We start from the raw sequence: 26,585 nt of genomic DNA on the forward strand, positions 1-26,585 counted from the left end.
TATGAAGTATTATAATAACAGGGTTGCCACAGAAAAAAAAATGAACAAAATAGCTGCTTTCAGTAGCCAAAAACTAGGAAAATAGTTGCCTAAAAAAGAACAAAAATATGACTAAAATTTTGTTAATGACTTAATTGTCATATACTATGATATTCAGTCAAGTGATATTCAGTCAGGTTGGTGGCAAATATGATAATTTTTATATAAACGTAAATGTTTATGAAAAGTGTTTACTAAAATTTGAAATTCACACATCGTAATATCGTATATATATTTTATTTATTTATTTATTTTTTTTTTGTCGATTAAAATCCAGTTGTTTAGTTCTTTTGCATCTTTTTTCAGCTTGCAATTATGTTTTTAAATAAATTTAAAATCTTATCTCCCTCCTGGGGAGTTGATCATTTCGGCTTAAGAATGGCGAATTCACGAATGTCGATCATTTTTACTTTTCACCTTTACTCTTCTCGTGTTAGCATTTGTATTTTCAATTTAAAATTCATAACTGTTGACTGTGATAGCACTGAAATTAAATGCCTCTCTTAGATGATCACATTAAATAAATAAGAATATTTTGAATCGTTTTAAAACAAAATCCATCCCCACCCTACCATTTTTTTTTTCTTTTCCGGAAACGAAAGATGGAAGTTAAAAGTGACGGGTGAGAGCTCGAAAGGGGATGAGCGGGATCAATTCTATTTATATCTTCAACGCTGAAACCACAAAATGCTGGAAGATCCCTGCGTCTGCGTCAAACATAGAGAGGGAGAAAGGCTGATATCTATAATCAGTGCAAAATCTGCCTGATTATGCATTGAAAAAAATATAAACGATCGCATTTTTATGCTTGTTTTTTTTTCTCCACCATTATATTTGCTTATGTTTTTCATCCGCATCTCTTGAACCTTTTTTTTTTATTTATTGTATTGTATTTATTTAAGTGTAAACGAAGTATTAAGTGTTTTACTTAAAACTTGATAATTTAAATAACCTTGCCCAAATAACAAAAACTTTAAATTTAGCAAATAAAAAAATTTTTTTTAAATAATTTTCTTTATGCGTATAAGTTTCCTATTAGATTTTATTTCTTATATACTAGAGGTGCGCAACTTTTTTAAGTGAAGGGCCACTTGCACTGCACGTAGTTCAACGAAGCGCAGCACGCATGTTTAGTCATGTTAGCTACAAATATGGTGATTTTTATCTAAACATTAGTGTTCTAATCACTAGATATTTTTATCAGTAAACTTAATAACATATTTGCAGAAAATTATAAATTGGGAGGGGGGTGATATAAATTCTAACCAAAAAGGAGCTTACAGAATGAAAGTGCAAAAAGAAAAAAGATCAAAATACGTATTTTATAGAGCAATATTAATTAAAATTAAATAATTCAATAAAAGAAAATTTATGATATTTAAACAAAAACCGTATTAAAAGAAATTTTCACTGTGTTCAAAGTTACCGCGGGCCGCATGTAGCGCGCAGGACATAGGTTGTGCACCCCTATTATATACTAAGTTCAGGCAGTATTATGTAATCTTTCCATATTTAACAATCGTAAGTTCCGCCGATGCTGTTGTGGGTGTTCAACTTAAAGTTACATTTTGTTTTACTACTCAAAAACTTGACTTAAAAGATGTGTAGAAAAATGTACAGGGATTACGTGTGAATTAAAAGTAAATTAATAAATAAAAGGAAATTTTTAAAAAGTGACATTCGAATAAATAATTATTTGAAAATTATTAACTGCTAAACTTATAGTAAAAAATATCCCGCGGATAAAATAAAAAATATAAAATAAAAATATAAAAATATAAAATAAATAAAAAATATCTACAGACTGTAGAAATGCAACTGCAGAGTTGCAATTTGACGGGCTAAACGAGCCATGTTTGTACGTACTACGAGTTTTTTCGAAATTGCCATTTGCTCATAATTTATCTCAATATTTAATGCTTTTTTAGTGAATTTTTTTCCACTTTTTTTTCTTCTTTACATTACATTATGTATAGCAACGCAAACACTATAAGACTTGAAAACGTGAAATGTAGAACAAAGTGTACAACTGAACAAAAAATGTAATACTTCGTTCGAGAAATATTTGCTGCTTAACGTGTAATAAAAAAATTCCATGTGAATCGATCTGTATCCTGCTGGAGTTAAATTTTGACATGCTTATTTACGAACCTAACGCGATGTTTTTTCGTAACTCTTATTTCTTTGAAATTTATTGCAATTTTAAGTGGTGCTTCTTTCTTGAATTTTGATTGTTTTTTAAATATTTATTATTTTTCTTTGTTTGCATACATATGTGCTGTATTCATCTTTATGTTGCTTAAAACTCTATGAATTTTCTGATCTAAACTGCTGAGTAGAGTTCACATTATTTTATCCCTTTACAAAAAAAAAAAATGATTTTAAAGTGAAAGAAGAAAGTTTAAAGTATATATTGCTCTAAATAAAGAGTGCACGCAAAAATTGATGACCTTTTGAAAATTAACGTCGTTTGAAAAGCATGTCCACGCTTTCTTTGTATATTGAGAGTTAAATCGAAGTTACTCTACCGTAGCTTTTCACCCCTTTTGTTCCTAAGCGTAAATAAATAAATAAAAAAGCTTAAAGCTCTAACTGCATAGGGACTGTCAAAGAGAAAAGAATCGTTTGCTCATGTACGTTTAATGTGTATAGTGTCAATGACATTTCATTTGAATGCGGTCTTTTAACACTCAACTATTTTATTGAAATTTCTTACGTTTACCTGTCAATTTCTTTTTATACACATTATTTGACTTAAATTTTAATTGTTTTTAGTGGTAACTACACATATGACTGACTCTTCACAAAATACATTAACATAAAAATAGACCTTACACAAAATAGTTTATAGAGGAAAACGGACTCTTTAAATTTTTTTTTTACATTTTTGAAAAAACATTTTTTAAATAATTCTATCAAAATTCGAGATCATAAATTTTAAACTGAAACTCATTCAAAATTTTAATTTTTTTTTTCTTCACAGAAATATGACCTTTTTTCATACATCAATAAATTTATGAATAAGAATGATTATGAATACACAATTTCATTAAAGAAAAGGATTTTTATAAAATGTCTAGACAGACTTATTGTTTTCAAAAATTTTCTTGAAATTAGGACCTTATTTTCACAAAATTATGAGTAGATTTTCCATAATTTCGTAAACATGGACCTTTCTCAAAGAAATCTGAACACACTATTTTATAAAGATTTTTTACAAAATCGGGACCTTATTTTCACAACATTCTGAGCAGATTTTCCACAATTTTAAAAACATGAACCTTTCTAAAAAGTTTGAAATGATTACTGGTTTTTGAGATTTTTCTGAAAATTAGAACTTATTTTCAGAAAATTATGAGCAGATTATTCACAATTTCACAAAAACGGATCTCTTGTAAAATGTCTGTAACCCATGCTTTAGTTTCTACAGTCCCTGACCATATTATTAGACGCACTGTAAGATTTTATGTAAAATCTTAATTATCAGGTGATACTATACAGCTGTACTGTTTTAACGAGATTGAAACCGGTTTGCACTTGTTTATATTCGTGTAGCAAATTGGTTAACATTGTAATGCAATACGTTAAAAATAAATACAAATAGGAAGTACATAAAAAATTTCCTAAAATAAAAACCCATTACATGTATGTTTAAATGTTAAAGTATTGCGTATAAACTCGTGCAAAGCATGTCATTATTAAAACACTACAGTGTGTCTAATGATTTGGTCTAATTATTATTATAGACTAATATAATGAATACCTGATATAATAAATCTAATATGTATAATTCTCTTACGTGGCTCCCAAATTTTGGCTGTATTTCTTTTCCGCCGGTGGCAACGTTTGCTTTGTTTTGTTTACGTTACTATTTCTCTTACACGGCGAATCGACCAATGATTGCCGCTGAAAATGTCACATGCCAAATCTATCTGAGGTGGCTCAACATATAGCACTTTTAAAAACGGAAACTGAAATAACCGGAGAACATCAGCTGCGGCAATCTCATACTATTAAGCTAGGCAGAAGTGAGTAGTCTTTGTCGATAGATCTCTATTTTAGTATTTTGTCGAAAGCGCTTTTTTTCACGAATTTATATATTATGAATTTATTCAAATTTATTTTAATGACTTAGTATTTACTAAAAAGATGTAATTTTTTTTTTAAAAAAAAAGTTTTTTTTATGGATTTGAATGATTGTTTTGAATTCTTAGAATTTTGTGCATTTGCAATGTACCTAAGTTAGTAGCGAGCGAAGTGAGCTTGGTTTGCGAAGCAAACCATATAAGATTGCGTAGCAATGTAGATCTATAACATATCTTTTAAAACGTATGACAGACCTTCGGGGCATATAACACAAATCCAGTCAAAACTCCCATTTCTCGGCCAAGCTACAGAATGTGCGATACAACACTTGAAATGGCTATAAAAATGTTACGCGTTATTTTCTTATCGGGAAATTTAAATAATGTTTTAAGATTATGAAGTATCTTTCGTTAATACTTAATAAAAGAATGAATTAAAATCCTTATCTAGTTCAGGTGTGTTGATGTTCATCCTGTAACTCGAGTAGTCTTTATTATTTTTTACACCCAAGTTTTAAGTACTCGGGGGAAAAAATTATTTTTAATTCATTAAAATAAAACAGCTGATTTAGATAGCATCAAATTATCCTTAATCTGGAAGTGTGCGATAAAAATTAATTTTTGTTGAAAGTTCTGAAGATTTGCCGGAAATTAAAAAAGATCATAGCCCATCCTTCCAAAACAGTTTGCTCGCGCTTTGAAAAAAATTCTCTAAGCACTTTATTTGAAGCGCTGTTTATTATTATTTTTTTTATGAAAATAAAGGAAGAGAGAGGAGTGCGCTGACACTTATTTCGCTGATTTTTCGCTCCATGTTCCTTTCTTACCCGTGAAGTTCTTCTCATCTCCGCTTCTCTCTTCCATTCTTTTATCGAAGAGCAGCAGAGAGGAGGGAGAATTGAAGGAGACGTCATTGGAACTTCGTTCTCCCATCTCTCTCTCTTCCCCACTTTCTTCGCTCCATCATAGTTGCCATGGTAGCAACTATGTTCCGGCGTTTTCACTAAAACTCTGCTGATGATCGGTGATCAACCGCCAAAGCGCTACATTGAGGTCGCCAAATTGCGACGCCTTCCTCCTATCACTCTTCTTTTTTCTCTCTCTGTTTTGATTACTGCTTTGATGACGCGTATGCATTATTAGGTACTATTTAAATATGGCGGAATAGTTTAAACACATTTTGGGCGCAGACAAAAAGGTATTCGGAATTTTTTTTTTAAAGATAATTTTTGTTTATTTATTGAGTTAGGAATCTTATGTGATGATTAAGTGCTCTTGTAGTATCTGTGTCCGTATCCTGTCTCCGGCATCAAAACGCTGATCAAACGCTGCGTGGATTTTGCGTTTGTTTCTCGTTCTTGTGGGTCTTTTTCGTGGTTTCCGTCTCATTTATCCTTTTCACAGATTGCATAATGATAAAATTCCTAGAGTACTGTGTGTAATAAAATTTATTAACTATTTTTTATAAATTTTGGTTTATCATTAACTTAACGATATTTTTTGTTAGGTATTCAAGAAAAATTTGAAAACTTTACAGTCCGGAATGTATAGCTTAAATAAGATCAAATTCTGTTTTATTTACATAAAAAATTAATTATAAAAATTTTTAATTAATTAAAAAATAATAATTTTTTTAAAATATTATTTTAAAATTTTGTTTGTTTGAAATTCAAATAAGTTAAATGAAGCTTCTTTATCGATAAAAATGTTATTAAATAATTATTTTAGAGGTACATCTTAATTATTTGAAAGAGGCGCTATTATGCAATTTTTTATTTTAATAATATTGATAAAGCTTGTATTGTGCCTTTTAAATCAAATCGTGCGTTTTTCTTCAGCAGAAAATCAGCATATTTTTAGCATTTCTATTATTATATTACATTATGTATGTACGTTAAGATGTATTGAATGATAAATAGCCAGGTTCACAAAATTTACGCCATTCAATTTCACTTTCTCTTATTAAGTGTATGCGTTTGATTTTTTTTTTAAAAGGGGGAAAAAAATGATTTATCGTATTTAAATAATAGTTTTTGTTTTAGTGCTGCTTGATATCATAGCAAAATTCCTGTGGCAGAATTTTTTCGGGTTTTCTGCAACATACCTCTCTAGTACTATCTTTCTGCAAGATACTTTTTAACAATAATAAATATACATATTACTAATTTAAAGTAACAGAAACGTCAACTTAAAGAAAAATTCGGATAAATATTTTATTTTATTTTATTTGAATACGTAATATATTTTATCCATTCTAATATTATGGGCGATATTCTCGCATTTTGTACGAGGAAAAACACACTAATTATTTCTTTTTTCGCATTTTGTAAATCATCATCACTAATAAAAAATCTTAAATATCAAAAATAATAATTTAAAAAAAATCGTGAATTCCGTAGCAGTACCTACCGAAAAAAAAGATCGACGTTGAAATCACGCGAATCGTACACTTTTTAAAAAGGGTTTAATAAATGCGTGTTTTCACTTCGAGAACATAAGTGATTTCACTTTCACTTATGTTCACTTCGAGTGATGCGTGTTTTCACTTTATTACAATCAGTTGTTGTAATAAATAATAGGGTATTAAAAATAATATCGTATTAAAAATATAAGATTTTAACAACTATGCCAAAATCAAAAGTAATAACTGCAAAAAAAAAAAAAAAAAAAAAAAAAANGACGAAAATTTCTGTAGATGAGAAAACCAACTTTTTTACTTCATTATTCTTTATTTTTCATTGTTCTCAATTGAGAATTTAAAAAAATCACAAGCATTTTTTCCCACTCAGACACACGAGAAAGACATCTTTTGAATATAGTTTTAAAGAAAACATGAAATCTCAAAAATGTATGCAAAAAAGAAAACCAAAATTTTTTACTTTCCAAAGGAAGCATCTTTCTGCAAGGATTCAATATCGTTCTGTTACGCCGTGTTGCCACAATTCTGTCACTGGGAGCAAAATTAGCTAGAAATTTAATTGTGATCTCATATTAGACATATTGTTCACTGCTGTCTAATTCTTACCTCTTATTCTTATTCATTATGTAACTCCTTTACCTTTTTCGTGTAAATATGGGTTTCAGATTTCATAGTTTTCTCCATTGATATTTTTTGTTTTCTCTTAATCAAACATAGATTAATCAAACAATTAACAAACATATGGGACAAACTCTTAATCAAACAATTTATGGCTATGCTTTAATTTTTTATTATTTGTTTTTCTTTGGGGATGTTTTTTTTTTATTTTATAATCGTCGTTGAACAGCCGACCCAATTTTTAAGTTTACGACTACTAATGTTTAACGCCGTAGCTTTGTAATTTTGAACACAATCCAGAAGACAAGGGATCAAGTACTGGCAGAAATTTGCCTTCGTGGAGGACTTTTTTGATGGAACTCACCCTCATTGGCGTTGCATGGAGAGGAAGACCACAAGAACATCCCATGGTTAGCCTGACGACAAGGGGACTCAAACCTATGATCCGTCTGCCGCTGAGGATATTTCACGTTAGCACTGTGGTCGGTGCAAGCCGGACGTATCGACAAGTAATCGCCGGAATTCGAACGCGGTTCACCTCATTGGAAAGCAAACACTCTATCCCCTGAGCCATCACGGTTCTTGGGGATGGATTGTAGTAAATCCAAATTTGACAAAGCGAAATATATATTAAGTAATCGAATTAACATTTTGCATCCAATTTCATGATCATGTTCATTAGCTAGTTTATTAAAAAATAGAAATTAAAATAATATCAGACACAGGAACGATTTTTAAAAGTGCTGAAATAACATCATATGACTTTAAGTAGAAATAAGCTATTTAAAAGGACACAGAAAGAGCCTCTGGCTTATAAGACCAGCTCTTGTTTACCACATTCAGTATTTGCGACTGCAATAGAAATCAAGGCTTTGGATTTCTTGATTTTTTGATTCGATTTTTTATTTATTTTAATAGTTTCAAAAGCACTTTCAGAACATTAATTTATAAGTAATTACTTTACATGAATTTTATCATAGTTGAAATACTTATAAAAATATATTTCGAACTATATTACTAGATTAAGTATTGTTATTAGTGATACATAGAACATAAAAATGCATGATTCAAACTTGCTGAGATGCATCATTATTAATTATTAAAAAACAGGCTAGACTGAACAAATCATTGACTAATTTCACATATCTTTTCTCTTTTAAAATGATGTAATAAATTTTCTCTCCTGAACTGTTGATAAATAAATATTTCGATGTCAAAAAACTTAACTAATTTATTAAGAAGCACTAGGGTTTTATCCCCGTCGTGTTGCTGCTCACTTACCTTGTAATTTTGAACCCAATCCAGAAAACAAGAGAACTCCTGGATCAAGTATTGGGAGAAATTTGCCTTCGTGGAGGACTTTTTGGTGGAACTAACCCTCATTTGCGTTAAATGAAGAGGAAGAGCACGAGAACCTCTCACGGTTAACCTGACGGCAAGGGAACTCTACCCCATGATCCGTCTACCACTGAGGATATTTTANTGGGAGAAATTTGCCTTCGTGGAGGACTTTTGGTGCAACTAACCCTCATTTGCGTTAAAGGAAGAGGAAGACCACGAGAACCTCTCAAGGTTAACCTGACGGCAAGGGAACTCTACCCCATGATCCGTCTACCACTGAGGATATTTTATGTCAGCACTGTGGTCGGTGCAAGTCGGTGTGGTCTGGGATTCGAACACGGTTCACTTCATTTAAAGGCGAACGCTCTATCCCCTGAGCCATCATGACTCAGGGTTTCGTCGTTTAGAAAGTATGAGTAATAAATCTTAGCTATTTAAAAATAATCATTTTGCTTTTATAATTTTTTTTTCTCGAAGGAAAAAAACGTAAGCACTCCTTGAATGTTCATAATTATTTTGTTACAACAAATTCGAAAATTTTTTGCCATCTAAAATTCTACTTCGCATTACAAATCAAGTAGTTTGTTAATTTCTAATGACAGAATAAATAAAGCTTCATACTTTATTCTAAGAAACTTCATCCCCTATTCACTCCGAATTCTATTTACGTTAATAATTATTCTTCACCCTTTTTCCATTTTTTAAATTTTGCTCTTTGTTGCACTGATTTACTCAAAATCTTCTTGCAAGTTGTGTTTAGTATCACTTTTAAATTAGGTATCGTGCTGGAGATTAATTATTGAACTTATAATTTAATCAAAATTTTATTCAGTATCTCTATTATCTCACTGACCCCTGTGAGGAAGGAGTTGAGCGTCCATTGTAGCCTGGATCAGAAGTATTTGTTGTTATCATCTAGGCAGGGCCCGACCTAGCCAAATTGCCCCTCCCCCCTCTACTTCACTATTTCAGTAGTGAAGAACAGAACTTAATGGAGGTATTTAAATATTTCACCTCATTATAGATATATAACAAGAAAGTTGACTCGAACCTAAAATAGCTATAAATGTCCCCCTTGTCTTCATAAGATGGATTAATAAAGAAGCTCACATGAAACTGACGGATTTTACGCTGTACAGATATTTTGTTTAAAAGAACTTCATTAAAGAACGAAACCTAAAATAAACCTTCTATTCGATTTGGGGGCCCGGGGCAACTGCCCCGTATGCCATTGTCAGGCTCTGTCTATATCAGTGGTTACCAACTGGGGGGCCGCTGCGGAGCCTTTTTTTGTGGCTCGCGAACTAAATTATATTAGTTGTCATTTTTTTGCGGACAATTTTCGTAAAAAATCTATATTGGTTTAAAATCCTTTTCTAATTTTAAAAAAACTTAATTTCTTTTTTTCTGTGAAATTTTAAATAACAAAGGTGCAAAAGAAGTTATTTCTCAGGTTTTGCATCCAAGAAAATATTTATTCAAATGCAAAAATAATCATGTATGTTGCTCTTTTTTATTTCGTTTTTTTTTTTTTTTTATTTATTTATTTATTTATTTATTTATTTTTGTGAATATGATTTAGAAATTGCGTATCAGAAATTTTCTCGAAGAGATTCTCCGATTTAACTTTTTGAAGCCACTCATTTTGGACGAAATTATTTACATCTGTACATTTTAAATTTAAAATGTAAATATCTATTCTCTTGTGTTTGCAGCAGACAAACCTCAATTCTCTCATTGAACATTTTGCGTGCTACTATGTCAGTTTTAATACCAACCTTTTTAAAGTTTTATATCTTAACAATTAGATATCTGTTGCACATTAATTGTTTAATACATGGGTGCTTATTAAAGTTATTGTAGCCAGAATTTTTAAAATGCAATTAAATATTTTTAAAAATATACTTCTTATTTTAATTTGCAATTCAAAACTTTTGTTTTTTACAACCTTATAAAAATCTGACAGTAATATTTATGTTCCTTCAAACACAAAAGTGTCCTATATAAAGTATTGATAAAGTTGCGACCCGCCATTTGACTGATTTATTGAACTGTGGCTCCCGGCTTCATGTAAGTTGGAAACCCCTGAGTTAGACTATACTTGCGTGGGGGGAAAAAGTAATATTTGCTGAAACCATGGTATCATATGGGAATTCATTCTTTGGGTTGTGTTCAAAATTAAAGGTTATACATGCACGTAATAATGTTTTTAAGACATAAATGTTTCAGAAGAGCAGAAACCTGGCATTAAACCTGGTGATCCATATCGTGCTAAAATAAAATATTTTGACTATAGGTAATATATAGGAATAATAAGGTAAGTGTCCCGTTGGCGTAAGGCTACGCCACGAAGGCGAGTTTGCCTTCCGGCTGTATTTGGGAGTTGATAAGGGAATGTACTTTTTTTCTCCTATATTTTACAAAAATATTCACGATTTTTTTAAAAAATATTTTGCTAATAATGCTTCTTATTTATACTTTTGCGTTATATGTATCAACTGCGTTAACAGCAGCCAACATCTTTAATAAATATAACAAAATTCATTTTAAACACAATCTGAAAACATTTTTATTTTTTAATGGAATCAAATCCCGATGATTGTTATTTATTTCACATATTGCTCACACCGACCCAGGTACTGACGTCAACAATCCATAGCGGTAGACAGGCTACGAGTGTGATTTCCATTGACGAAAATTGATTGTGGTAAAATTTCGTGGTTTTGTTTTCATGTAACGTGAGTTGTTTCTTTCAAAGAGCCTCCACGAAGATTAGTTTGTTTATTGCTTGGTTCTCCTGTCTTCTGGGTTGTGTATAAAATGACAATACTATTTAGTTAAGCCGTGATGGCTCAGGGGATAGAGCGTTCGCCTTCCATAGGGTTCGAATCCCAGCGATGGCTGGTACCGACCACAGTGTTGACGTAAAATATCCTCGGTGGTAGATCATGGTTACGTATCATGGGTTAGAGTCCCCTTGCCGTCATATATTTATATAATATTTATTTTGTCTTACATGATACATTTATGTACACTTTTTCTATTCTTTTTATTTCTCTTTTTCAAATATTTTATGTACATAACAAAATTTGTTTCATTTAATTTTTTTTTTTTTTTAAACAAATGTAATGCACACCTTTGTCATCTGCAAGACTTTTCATTGTTGTATCCTAAATTTTATTGTAAAAATTATCGAAAGCAAGCTGCTACGTACTATATATTATGTATTATGCAATTTTATTTTTAATAAATACCCGCTGATCATGCTCGCTCCCGGGGTTGTGGCGAACCGGACGTGGACTATACGTGTAAGAGTTTTGCAAACGTGTCCACGTCTGGAGGAAGAGAAAAGTCCCCTTGCCGTCAGGCTAACCGTGTGAGGTTCTCGTAGTTTTCCTCTCTATGTAACGCAAATGCGGGTTAGTTCCATCAAAAAAGTTCTCCACGGAGGCAAATTTCTTCCAATGCTTGATCCGGGAATTCCCTTACCTTCTGGATTGGGTTCAAAATGACAAGGCTACGGAGTTGAACAGTAGTAGTTTTAAATCCAAAATTGGGTCGGCTGTTCAACGACAGTTATAAATATAAATTTTAAATTCCTATTACGTTGGATGCCGATACGGATCGTCTGTTAATTCTAGAGTAGGCCTCTCTAGTCTTGGAGACATTTTTCTGAAAGCCGTCTTCCCTCATTCACCAGATGTTTCAAATAATATCAATAATGAAGCTACGAACATGTATATATCACTTTAGAGAAAAATTTCTTCGGAAAATAAAATAGTGTATCTTTGTGTTTATTTGTATTTTAACGCTTTGATAGACTTGCCACCCTTTTCACCCTGCGGATAACAACTGCTGTTTGATACATGGGATGAGCGCATTTCACTATTACAGAAATGAGCATGAATTCTAAATTGATACTAAAAGGGGGTGGGGGGTGGACTGTCGGTGTTTAGGGTTTCCATAATAACTGTGTGTGCTGGCTCTCAGATTCTTGTTATCCCTCTTCTTCTCTCCCTTGATCCCTCCCACCTTTTCTCTGCATTTATTTATACATTGTACTTGAACTCTGCAGAGAGCTGCGAGGCCCTTAATCTCTAAAGGTAGTGTTGTGTGTAAAAGCACCGGCTTGGATTGTCATCGGTCGCTTCACACAGTTTTTGCATTCGATTAAACGTTGTTGTTGTTTAAATATCATTTCGGCCCCCGTCTCATATGGATTATATTACATCTGTGAAGCTAGAATTTCATGTGGTCCGTAGATGTGAGTTACATGTTGTTGTTATTATTTTTGATAATAGAAATAATGAATTAGTAGATGTAATTTTGGGAAGTTATTATTTTTTAACTTAATATGTGCAATCGAAGTGCTTTGTGTTCATTAAAATTAACTTTTTACGTACCAAAAAAATAACTAAAATTAAATTAAGTTATACTAGTCAGTGCTAGAAAGGTTTGAAGTGTTAGTGTAATTTTTCATTTAATCTTGTTTTTTCTGTTTAAAGAAGAAGAAAAATAGAAAATCGACTTCAAAATTGCTAAAGCAATAACCTGTACCAATTTATTCTTTTTCCTTTCAAAATTACTTCCGTTTTATTGTATGTCTTTTCTGCCTTTACTGTAACTTTTTAGCAATTTCATTTCAACAAGTAAGCAATATAACTTCATTTCAGTTTCCATTATTAATTTTCTGAAGTGATATTTATTAATTTAATCCTAGCAAAAAAGCAAAAGCTTGAAAACTGCGCAATTGAGTCTATGCTCTATGATTGTTCTACCAGTTTATCCACGCATTTGAAAAATAGTGCTTATTTTATTATTTAAAGGCATTGATACTGAATTTTAGTAAGGTATTTAGAACTATGTTTACTTAAGAAAAAAAGTTTTTTTTTTCACGTGACAGCCTCATGATTTATCAAATTATTGTAAGTTTTCAACATTGATTGCTATAAAGATTATTATTTAGCAAATAAGTAAACTATAGAGATCTAAACCAGTCAGTTCTTCACTTTAACCCGTTACTTTTGTTGTGTTGACAGTTTTTTTATTTTTTTTTTTTTTAAATAAGGGAGAAAAATAACCTGTTTGTTTTTCAGTTAAGTTTTAAGATTCTAAGGAAACATTATTCAAATTTTTTCACCTAATTAAGGTTTCAGCAAATTTGCACCGTTTCATGATTCAAGGTATTGATATTATCGTTGCAACGTTGAACTGATTTTCGTGAAAGTTTACAAAATTCATTTCAAATTGTTAATCCCTTTTTCTTTTCTTTTCAAAGACACATATCCATTTAATTGTAAGATTGTTACTTTTCCTCTATGTATACGTTCATATTAAATCCATTAAGCTGCTAGCTTAGTTAACTTTTTACTCCTCCTTTTAAGGAGGTTCGATGTTTTAGGTTCGAAATATTTAATGGCCTTTTATTCAAAAACTCATTTTTATTTAAATTGTAAGATTGTTGATTTGTCAATAAGAATACATTTATTCCTTAAGTTTTTAGCTTTGTTAAATTTTTTCCTCCTTTTATTAGTTGGTTTTACCAAATTTGATAGTGGAGTTTCGGAATTTCTTTGTACTCAAAATAGCACCTGTCATACCATAAATTATGAACAAAAATATAGAATGAAATCGGTTCTTTACTTTGACTAAAACTATTTGATAAAGATCAAAATTTTTTGTCTTCAATTTTTTGTTCAATTAAATTTAAAAACCAGACTAAAAAGTTATAAAATACTGTGTTTTGGTGCTTATTCATTCTTAGCGATGGAACGAAAAATATTTCTATCGGCTGCATGCTCTTCAGAAAGTAGCCAAATCGGATGATTTCTGTTGCTATCAGGTCACTCATTTTACTGTCTGCGATTTGCTCTTGCATTCAACCACCATAGCATCTTTCCACCCCTCTATCTTTGGAAAAGTAATGTTGGACCCTCCCAGTGCGCTCACACCGTCAGCCCAGCTGTGACCGAATGTAACCTTCAACACTGACTCTCACAACTCCTTCCCCCCTCCCCTGATTTCCATCCCACCTATACCCATTTCCCAATATTCTCATTCATTTTCATAGAATGCTACTTCAAAAATCTTTTTTTTTTAATTTTTCTTTTCTTTTTTTTTCCTACCTTACTTTGCACCTTCTTTGCTTCAGATATGTTCTTATATGCATTAAGTACAAGCATCTAGATAGAAAATTTGTAAATTTTCATTTAGTGAGTTCTTAAGGTTAAAAGTGAAATAATGTTTTGTATGAAGTGTTTTGTTGTAACAAAGCTGAAGAAGCATTTATTATTTGTGTTTTTGGTTACATGCTCACTTTTTAAAAAAAAAAAAACAAAAAAAAAAAAAAAAACTGTATGAAGTNAAAAAAAAAAAAAAAAAAAAAAAAAAAAAAAAAAAAAAAATTAATTCTAAATTATTTTTTTTTAAATATTAAATATTGTCGTAAAATATAAAATTAAAGATACAGTTACTGATTTATGAGGCACTTGCCTTGTGCCGCAACCAACAAACTGACCTCAAATTTCTGTGAAAACTTTTCTAAAGTTCGCTAGAATTACAATTATTTAAATTAACACTAGAATTAGAACGAGAATTATTACGCAATTTAAAAAAGACTTACTCTGTTATTGCAGTAAAGTGCAAAAACGTTTACAAATAGGCCTAAGGTTGAGGATGTGTTAGTGGTTCCTGGACAAATATGTAGTTATAAAATGTAGAGAAATAGTGTAAATATCAAACCTTTAATACACCGATTTGCATATTCAACTGGAGTCAGATTTTTTATGGATCAAATTTTTGCGATCAACTATAATTACATTGTTATCAATGAAACCACTTGAAAGCCTGCATGACGTTGGTACCTTTTGGCAAGGCTAAGTTTTTTTTAAAGCAGATATGATTTAGGCTTGAAAGGGGAAAAAGACTCTTTTCATAAGTTAAATTGTACAAATTAAAAACAACTAGAAAAATATAAATTATAATAACTAAATTTCAGCTTGTGTGTTACAGTTAATTATCAAAACATTGATTCTCTAACATTAAGAAGTACTATGTTGGTAGCGACTTTAAAAATTAAAACTCTATTTTTAATAGTGTAGTCACTTGGCAAATTATTATGGCAAATCCCCCCCCCCCTTATACAATTTTTTTTTCTTTCTGTGCGCATTGGCTTTGATTTTCTAGCTATAATTACCTCTAAGGGGGTTTGTTTTCTTTAGGTGAACGTGGTTGCACTACCCTAAGCTATCCTAGTACTTCCACCCTTTGTTAGCACAAGACTTAGTTTAAATTTATAGTACCTTATGTGTTGCTTACCTAGATTTCATAATATCGCTTACGTTTGACTCAGTATAACCGATATAGGATCTTCTGTCATTAAATTTAATATTTAGCTGAATTCTTATAATTAAATATAAAGTTTATTTTATTTTGTGAAAAAATTGCAACCCTGATATCAAAAACTTATTATTTCATCGTGCGTTTTATCACAGAAAAAATTATCACCACACTTATATAAAAAAAAAAGGTGGCAACAGTATTGATACAAAAATAGAACGCTTCTCTTTGAAATATTTGTCGCTGTTTATTAAAATGCTTTATTTAATATATTCTCCCTTCTTAATTATTATTCATTTAAACTAAATTCCTTGTCTTTCAATCGAACCTTTAATGAACAATAATAAACAGCGACAGATATTTTAAAGCGAAACGTTCTTTTTTTTTTTTTTTTTTTAATTTACTNATCTGTTGCCACTTTTGTTTATATAAATGTTAACTTTTCTGCACTGTGATAAAATCAAACTTATGCGAAGATTCCAAATTTTTCTGTGATATTTTATTCTAGTGGCAAAAATATAATAAATTACCGAATGTTCATTAGCAATTAAAATTTAAGATTTTTTTTTATATATATATTTCGTTAAGAACAATCTTGCAGATGCATTCGATCTACATTACTTTTTTTAAAAATCAAGTTTCACAAAACCTTCATTATTAAAGGAGAAGAAAATATTCGTTCCTCTTCTAATTCCGCAGGCGTTCATGTTCTTCCGCCGCCATTAAAGATTTTTTAACGTGGAATTTCGTTTAGCTACGGACTCCATATTTTCTCATTTTCACTACACCCTATTTGTCTGGTGCTCAGATCAAGAGTATGCATGTGTTCATGCATGGATTTGGGGTCACCGTCTGTTGAAGCTACACTTTTACTTTCTGCTGGTTGTGTGTGCAGTGCGACTTGTTCCATTTTTCTCTTCTCTTTTGTTACCAAGGTTCAAAGTTGGGTTCTTTACCTCGCTATACGTTTAGAATTGTTTGCATTTTTTTTTTTTTTATTCTTCTTCTTTAGTATGCATTATTATTATGTTGTTATTAAATGTCTCGCTCTTTACTGACAAATTTTTTCAGCGTAATTTAAATTATGTTTTGTATATTGATTTCATGATTGTCAATTAAGTTTAAATTAATAAATGATTAATATTAAGAAGAACAAATTTTTAATGAAGATAATTAAAAAACGATGGTTGATCTCTCAAATATGTACAGTGCGCTGAATAAAAAATTTACATCTTTAATTACTTTTCATCTAATAATCGGATTTTTATGTACTAGGATTCTTTCTTCTTTAGTATGTATTATTATTATGGCGTTATTAAATGTCTCGCTCTTTAGTGACAAATTTTTTGAGCGTAATTTAAACTACGCTTTGTATATTGATTTCATGATTGTCAATTAAATTTAAATTAATAAATGGTTAATATTAAGAAGAACAAATTTTTAATGAAGATAATTAAAAAACGATGGCTAATCTCTCAAATATGTACAGTGCGCTGAGTAAAAAATGTACATCTTTAATTACTTTTCATCTAATAATCGGATTTTTATATACTAGGATTCTATCTTTTAAGTTCGAGGTCAGAGCTTAAAAAATACTAAATAATTAATACAGGCTATATTTTAAGTTACGAAACAGACAGACAAACATACTTTCTCTGAATAAACATATCTTTTTTTCGAAATATAAATCCTTGACTCTCAAAATGTGGGGATTAGCCGCAATCTAGAAAATATATTCCCATTTGTTTAGGCACTACGTTATTTTCTGCATTTGCGCATCTGTGGAAGTTTTTAAACAAATCGAAAAATTTTTGCACACAATGATAAATTGCCTTTATCCAAAGATAATTCGACGTGAAAAATATTTTTTTAATAATACCTTATTATTTGTTATTTTATTTAATAATAGTCCAAAAAATTTTTGAATTATTAGATATGCAAATTTTCACATCATTTAAAGTTAGTAAATTTTAATGATAATATTCAAAATTTAAATGAAATCGATCGAATACTTCTTGAAAACTTTTTTTATTGTTTCTGTTAAATAGTTCTACAAAAAACACAGAACGTTGTGTTAAATTAGTATACTAGTTCTGTACTGCCACTGTGAAATGTGTATTATATCCGTCAATTGTCACTGCAATGCTTTCTTCCTTTATTTGTCTTAAATTTTTAGACAATCTTAATTATATAAAACGCTAATCGTGATTTCAAAATCGATGAACTTTCTCTTTAGCTATGGCAACGAAGATCTGCAACATACTCTATTTTAAGTTAGATATATAATTTAGTTTATCTGGTGCTTAATGACTAAGGCAGGTAAAAGAGGCGTTTTAATAAAGCTGCAGAAAAACCGAATGAAGATAAATTTGCCAGAAATACTACCGAAGAAAAGTTTCCGCTTAATGAATTTTTTTAATTTTGATTTCCGTATTCCCAAATTTACTGTTGTATATGTAAAAATAATTTATAAATTTTGAGAATATCCCATTTTTATTTTACCTGCGTTACTCATCAATTCAGCTAAAATGGCTGTTTTAACTCTGGTATACTCTCACCAACTTTTACTTATTTCTTTAGTTTATGTACATTTTATGTGTTCATGAATGATGTTATGAAAACTTAAAACTGCTGTCTCTAAACACTGACATTTAAAATTATGAATTATATGCCGCATATTTTAAAAAGAGTTCTACCATTCATATATTGTTTCATTATAAGTCATTTCATTACAAGTTCTATTCATATATTCCTTTTTCTTTTTGTTGCTGAATAATTCTGAAAGCGTGTAAACAGTGTTAGCTGTTCAAATTTGTTATTGGGGTAATATGTAGTGTTGGCCTTTTATCTGGAAGAAATTTATACTACTTCCTGGACAGCAGAAGAAAGTGTAACAAAAAAAAAAAAAAAAAAAAAAAAAAAAAAAAAAAAAAAAAGCGGAAGAATTTGGACGAAATGGTAAAAATAAAAATGGCCAGTACAATTGCTTAGCCATAAGTATTAGAATAGCTAAAACTTTAAGTCTTTCACACATACATTTTTTTTTTTTTTTTAAATTATTAATTCCGAATTTTCAATTTTAGTTTATACAGAATTTTAAAAATGTATTACATTGATTTGGTTTAGGTTTGTCATACTGTACAGCACATGATTATTAAAATTTATCTGGTATTAGTAATTGTGATTTTAATATGCTATTTTTAATGCTGTATATATTTAGTAATTGATTTGTTAGTTAAGAAACATTAAAGAAATTTAAGTATGATGCTTTAACATTTGTGGAATTAAAAAATTAGGTTTTATTATGCATTTATGTAAAATAAAGAATTAAATTATCTGTTAAATTTACTTTTCTTTTCAGTTATTTGAAACTTAAATTTTAAATTATTTAAGATAGATTGCAGCAATAAATTGTTTTAATGTTTGATATTTTTTCTTGAAAAAGAGTTTCCTCTATTTTTCTACTTTGCTTTGAAGAAACATAATTCTTCCCACATTTTTGTTTTCCCACAGTGGAAGAAACATACCATGTTAAAGTATTTAATATGCCATCAACTTTTATTTTTTCATTTATTATTCTTTTATTTGTTCATTTATTTATTATTATTATTTTGTAAATTATTATTTAATGTTTAAACACGTTTAAGAAAAGCTGTAGATTTCCTTTTTTAATTTTTTTGCAGTGTTTCTTTGACAGTTTTTTTGCGGGGGGGGGGGGTGGCTAAGTAATTTACTCAAAGCTCATAGCACAGTGTTAACTGTTCGTGTATTCTATTGAATTTTTCTATGCTCTCTCTTTTACTGCCAATGTAAAGTACTTAAATTCTTTCCATACAATTTTAATTCTTTAATTTTTCTATAAAACATTTATCTATAGAGCACAGAAGCTTTTAAGAAGAAATGTCATGAGCTCTCCGCATAAAGAATGGTATTTTTCAAATTAGTTGGAAGCATGGGAGCTCAGTAATGAGATGAGACATGATTCGCATAATCACATTTTTGTGCGAGGGAGAAGGTAGATGGAATGACAAAAATGTGAAATTTAGGTGAAACTGGAATAGGTGAAACGGAAAGTCACAGGAGGGGGTGTGAGGCGCAAATGGTTTCCCAAAATGGCCTTTTTCCTTGAGTTCGATAAATCGATGGCTGCAACTCTTGCCTGCTGGAAGAGCGTGGCTTCTCATCCTCTCAATAAGGTAATGTAGTTAGGGATTCCTGCTTCCGAAAGCGCTCCTCCTGATATATGGGGATGCTGAGAGACAGGGGGTGAAGATTTCCATTGTCTTTTTCCCCAGGATCGCTGCCCCTGATAATAGAAATAGTTAGCGTTTCATTCATTCTTCCATTGATCCAAGAACAGTCATTTGTTTTTGTTTTTTTCATCATTTCGAACCCACGCAACTTTAAGATGGATTTAAATTGTGAAAAGTTTCAATACGAAATTATTTTCGTTAAGTATAAGATGGTTAATATGATTTAAAAAATGTAATCTAATCTTTTTTTTCTCTATTGTATTAGTAGGGATAACTTCTGCATTGAAAGTATGCTTAAAAAACTACACCAAAACTTCTTAATTAAGGTGATGTTATAAGGGGGGAGGGGGGTTGTTCAGTTGAAGCTGTAATTCCGATCCTATAAATTATGCAGAAATATTTAACTTTTAACGGTCCGGTATTAAATTCACTTACCACCAAGTTTAATTAAGGTAATTAATTATATATTGGGTGTACAAATTAGCTCGGTCCGTTTTTTTATTGGTAAAAAATGCATTTATTTTAGAACAAAGTGCATGAACAGATTAATCAAAATATTGTCCATCGCTGGCTACTACTTTTTCCCACCTCTCTGGCAATTTTCGAATTTTTCGAATCTCGAAAAAATGTCTCGTCTTTAGAGGCGATCCAAGTAAGGGACCAATTTTCAATTTCTGCGAAAGAAGTGAACCGGTGACCTGCCAAATCGTGCTGCATCCGCCGGAATGACCTGTAATCAGAAGGAGCAATGTCTGGTGAATACAGCGGGTGCGGTAAAATATCCCATTTGAGCATTTCCAAATAATTTTTTATGACTTTTACGACATGAGGCCGACCGTTATCATGCAAACGAATAACTTCGTCATGTCTTTGCTCGTATTCCGGCCGTTTTTCTCTTAATGCACGACTCAATCGAATCAATTGTAGCCTATACCGATCGCCCGTAATGGAATCGCCGGTTTGTAGCAGCTCATAGTATACGACACCATTCACTATTCTTCTTTCACCATTCACGAAACTTCAAAACCATTCCCAACATGATTTATCAGTTGGAGCATTGTCACCATTAACTTCTACAAGCATTCGATGCTCTTCAGCTGCACTTTTCTTCCAATTAAAGCAGAAACATTAAAACCTCATGCAAATGGTGCTTAGTTACCACAAAGTTTTTCATATTCAACCAAGTAACAAACAGAGCGAAACTCAAAGCGATATAAACTGAATATTATTGATAGATGTTTAACCTCTCTGAAACCACCGAAACCAGCTGTTACTATGAAACATTCATAACAGCCAGAGCTATCTTTTGAAAACTGACCGAACTAATTTGTACTCCCAATATAAGTAAGTGAATCGTATATATTACAAGTATAAAAGAAATAAATTAATTATTATAATTTTTTTTGTTGCTATATACGTGGTTTAGGACCCAATAAAGAAAAATGCCATACAGCTAAAATGGCGTCATTGGTCCGTTAAGGCTCTAGCAGCAGAATACTTTGGGCCCTCATTGGGTCAATATTCATGAATCTTGGCTCAATAAGGGTTCAAAGGACCGTTATTTTTCCGATATTGGCCCTATATAAAATTTACCGACACACCCAATAGTTTACAGCCACTTAGCAACCAATATTGGTCCTATGTAGAATTTTCAGATTCACCCGATATTTTATATCCGTTATTTAGCCTGTATTGGCCAATGCAAGTCCAATATTGGTCACTCGGTGCATGTTCTTATGGGACCCACGTTGAGCCCAAGTGGGACCAAGGTGAAATTGTTACTAAAGGGGTTAAAAACTAAGCAGCAGGGATGCAGAAATTTTTTTAATTACGCAGACAGGTTGCGGTGAACCTAAACAGCAACTTGGTAAAAAAAAAAAATCTTTAAATTATTAGGGAAAAGATTTTTATTAAGTTATTTTTATTCATATTCAACATCAGTGCCATCATATTATTGAAGTAAAGTAAAGTGAGTCCTGAAACTGAACGTTCCTTCTAACTTTCTAATTGTTTTATAAAAATTTGACCGTAGCAAGATAACAGCCCTTTCAGTCTTTTGAATTGAGCTGCGCGAACTGTTTCTCTTTTAGTCTCAGATATTTCTATTTGGTTTGATTTAAATACTGAAATGCAAATGTCATTGGGTGAGAAGTACAAGAGTTACGTAATTACACCCCCTTAAAAAATACAACTAAAATTATGAATTACTGCAGGATTCTCCTAATTTTTAAGCCTTACGACCACACTGACTTCTCCACAAAGTCAAAATATAACCAACAAAAGGCGTTATTTTACTGTCTTAAATTACAATTAGAAATGCTTAATTTCATTATTTATATCTTTATTTTATGACCGGCGAGTGCGATTGACCCATTGTTTTTTTTTTGGGGGGGGGAGGGGAGGGTTTACGACTATCGCTGTTAAACTTCGTAATTTTTTGACTCAAGGCAAGGAAAGTCATGTATCAAGCATTGAGGCAAAGTAGTCTTCTTGGTGGAACTATTCCTCATTTACATTACATGGAGAGGAAAATCACGAAAACCTCCTTCGGCTAGTCCGACAGGTAAGGGATTCTAATCCATGATCCGCCTGTTACTGAGGACATTTAACGTCAGCACTGTGGTCGCTGTGAGCCGAAAGCAGAATTTGTACCAATCAGCCACCCCTGGGATTCGAACCCGAGTCTTTGTTTTTTCCTGATTATTATCTTTAAAGATTTGTTCATGTTTTAAATTTCAAAATTTCATAAAAAATAAACTGTGGCATGTTTGTTTTTATTACATTTTGAAATTTAAAACCTGAACAAATGCTGCTGCCGCGGTCTGGATTAGTGATGTCAGCAGATCGCTGTGAGCCCTCGAACCAGTTTAAAATCTCATGATATATTTTTATTGTTACACCATGATTAGTCTCATGATATAACATTAAAGATTGTTTTAAAGTTATATATAACACATTATATAACTTTTTGCTGAGGCTTTCTTTACTTTTCATAAGACTGAATTTAGTACCCTTGCGTATTTCTTGTTTTAACAAAGTCTTTTTTCTTTTTTTTTTAACTCTCAGTAAGTAAAATGTAATTTTCTTTTTTTTAAATATGTATTTTGCAATTAAAGAACAGAATTACATGCATACTTTTATTATTTAGAAGCTGAGTTCGTTATTTTATACATTTCACACAACTTCAAATTTCAAGTCAATGGTTCAAAATTCGAATAGGTGCATTTAAGTTGTTGGCGTTATTCTTGCTACGCTGCGATTTGTGTAAAGCTGTAGCTTATAAAGCTCTATTTGTATAAAGCTCCCGTACACTAGTTAAGTTTTTTTATGAACTGCTTGAAAATTTCTGAAAGATACGCCCCTATTTTCCTCCTATAAGCTAAAGTTATTAAATATCTCTTGCCGTTTGTATTTTTTTTTTTTCATTTTTTTTTATTAAGATAGTTTCAAAATATCTCCATGTTCAGAAAATCATTATAAAAATATGAAACGATGTCACTAAACTCTCCAAATATTTTTTCTCGCATTACGATAAAGGAAAAATTCTCTTTGGGTAAAAATCTTTGTTTCTGAAAGATTGCACTTGAAATTAAATAAATTTTATTAGAAATTATGTTTATGTAAAAAATTTCCCAAGTTTTTTATATTGAAATTTTGTCAAGTATGCAATTGTACTTGATTCAGAACATAACCAAGCATTTCTCAATTTATTGAAGCAAAACAAAACACTCATTTTTGATGTTACTAAATGTTAGTAACGTTCTTTTTCTCGTACGTTTTTATTATAATCATAATAATAGTGACCAAAAAATGACATTTAAAATTCTTAATTTATTATGACACATCTTTTGGAATGTACAAACTGTCTTGTATTGGTGTTATTGTTCGAAACTTGAATGGTTGCTGGATATTGCAGAGAAGTCAACGTGCCTAGGGAAGTGGGGAAATTTTTCCCGTGTTCCGAACAGATAACTGGGGGAGTATATTGTGAGGATCTCGTAACACGTAATTGTTAAAAGGGATAATCTTTACGGAATTTAAATGGGAATATTATGTATCTGAAGTCAAAAAGCTGTTTTATTATTTAAAATTCTAATTAATTAATTTTCTGAATTTTTTTATTTGTTTTAAATCTCTTCATCTGTAAACCAGTAAATTTTAGATGAATAAAAATGCTATGGGGAGAATTAATAAAAATGCTATGGAGAATAAAATTTAATACTGAATACTAATTTGTGGTTAAAATGCCCGTGGCAAAATATCTGTCAGAATAAAAAAACTTCACGCTGAGTAAATCAACTTTAATTTTTTTTTTAAAGAAAAACTTTACTGTGAGTAAATAAAAAAAATGACGCTTGTAAAAGTGTGCATAATAACAAAACGAATAAAACAAATCATTTAAATATCTTAATTATACTGAGTATAATAACAGTACATGGAATGAGAAGAATAACCAGTAAATTGAATTGTGTCGGAATTTATTTTTTGTATCAAAAACGTGACTTACGTGTGACTTTTGTATCAAAGACGTGATTTACATAAATAAATGTTCAACGACGTCGATTTCTGTGATTAAACATAAAAAATAGAAGAAAAAAACTTGTTGAAATATGTGCATTAACAACGAAGTATGTCTCTCTTTTTAAATCTTAGAATCTGTAAGAAAAGTTCTATTTTTATATATAATGAATAAAAGAAAACAAACACTTATTCAGAAAACCCATTTAAATTTTTTGCAATGATTTCGATCTCGATAGACATTAATCTTTCTAAATATCAAACCATTAAGTAATATTTGATCTTAAATTAACCCTTTAGACGTAGAATTAATATAAAAATTTATTCTCTATTATTCTTTATGTTGTATTTGTTGAAAAATGACTATTTTTAACTCTAGTCAGGGGTTTTCAACTTACATGAGGCCGGGGGCCACAATTAAAAACAGCAGTCAAAGTGGCGGGCCGCAACTTTGTCAAAATTTCATAGCACTAAATGTCACTGTCAGATTTTTTATCAAGTTGTTCAAAACAAAAGTATTGAATTACAAATAATAATAAATATTTTCTTAAATAAATATTTACTTGGATGCAAAACCTGAGAAATAAATTATTTTGCACCCGTTGGTATGTTATGTTAAATTTCACAGAAAAAAATTAATTAGTTTTTTTTTTTTTTTTTTTTAAAGAAAGAAAAGTATTTTAAACCCATACAGTTTTTTTTACGAAAATTGTCCGCAAAAAAATGAAAACTAATATATTTTCCCCCAGTTGGTAACCACTGCCTAGCTTGTGATGAAAAAATAGGTCGAACTGTTACTATATTATGTGCCTTATATAGTAATGTCAATTCAATATTATCAAGTTTTCAATAATATTTGCGGAAAATTAGTGTGATAAAAAAAAAAAAATTTAAATTGTAACATTTTCGTGCTATGTACTGAAAACCAAGTATTTTACTAAAACTAACACTTCAAATCATAAGCATCACTTTTCAAAATGTTTTGGTTAAATTGATATCGCCACGTCGTCCCATATGTCCATTAAAATAATATGGGTGAGATGATTCCGTGCCATTTCTTCATTTAAATCCTTATCTCAAGTGTTATTTGTCTAATGAATGTATTATGTGACATTGACGAAAGCAGTAAATATTTAATGCATTGTGCGATTAATACGCGAGTAATTAGTTCTTCCTTATGACCTTTTGATATGACATCGTTCGGGTAGATGAGGCGAAGCGCGACTTCCTTTTAAGAAGAAGAAGAGTCGATGACTGCTTGCTGTAAATACGCGAAGGAGGTTTTCCTGCTTTTCTTCCATTCTGCGTGGCCTTGAACGACACACTTTCACTGTGCGGCGCGGAAGAAGAGTCGAAGACAGGTGTTCTTTTTTCGAAGGAGCGGCTTTACTGATCCCCATTCGTCCGCCTCTTTTTACCCATCATATACCATTCTTAAAATTTCTGAAACATGGACCATGGGAAAAACTTACATACATTGTAGTCTGGGTGTTCTAATATTTTTTTCTTTTCTTATACGTATTCCATTTTCTTTTGTAAGTAAGTGGTAGTGATCTTATTTATTTATGTAAGCCAGTCATCGTATGTGCACAATATGGAGTAAAAATTTAGTCACTGTTTCAAGGGACAATAAGTAAAAGAGCTCAGTAGTCCTTTCTTGTGCCATTAATTAATTTTTAAAAAAAATTAAACCATTTAAAAAGGAAAATCTTACGAATTCAATGTTTAAGTTTTTTAGAAGATTTCTGTGTCGGTACTTACACCAAAGTATACGTTTTCGGAGTGATGTCGTACGAGAACTCCCCACCCCCCCAAAAAATACACTGAAAGGAAACCACTCCAAGAGTATTACTCGTAGCACCTCGGTAAACCTCTGCATGTTCATTATTATTTAATTTTGTAAATTTAAATTGATTTCGGCGTAAAAATTGTTCGATTGTTGCCGCAGAAAGGTTCCATTACGGCAATATCTCT

General features: G+C 30.9%; 1 protein-coding gene across 5 annotated transcripts in view; it reads left to right on the plus strand.

Moving 5' to 3' along the window:
* The window catches only part of LOC107447736 (serine/threonine-protein kinase tousled-like 2), a 136,881-nt gene that overhangs the window by 18,687 nt on the left and 91,609 nt on the right, over positions 1-26,585 (plus strand). Inside the window, exon 1 of one of the 5 annotated variants that reach the window (XM_043050518.2) lies at positions 12,531-12,766. The exons of the other annotated variants lie outside the window; for them this stretch is intronic. The gene's annotated coding sequence lies outside the window, so the exon portion shown is untranslated. Of the gene's footprint in view, positions 1-12,530; positions 12,767-26,585 lie in introns of those variants that run through there. 5 annotated transcript variants of the gene reach the window in all.

The sequence above is a fragment of the Parasteatoda tepidariorum genome, chromosome 2 (assembly GCF_043381705.1).
Source record: "Parasteatoda tepidariorum isolate YZ-2023 chromosome 2, CAS_Ptep_4.0, whole genome shotgun sequence".
NCBI classification, from domain to species: domain Eukaryota; kingdom Metazoa; phylum Arthropoda; class Arachnida; order Araneae; family Theridiidae; genus Parasteatoda; species Parasteatoda tepidariorum.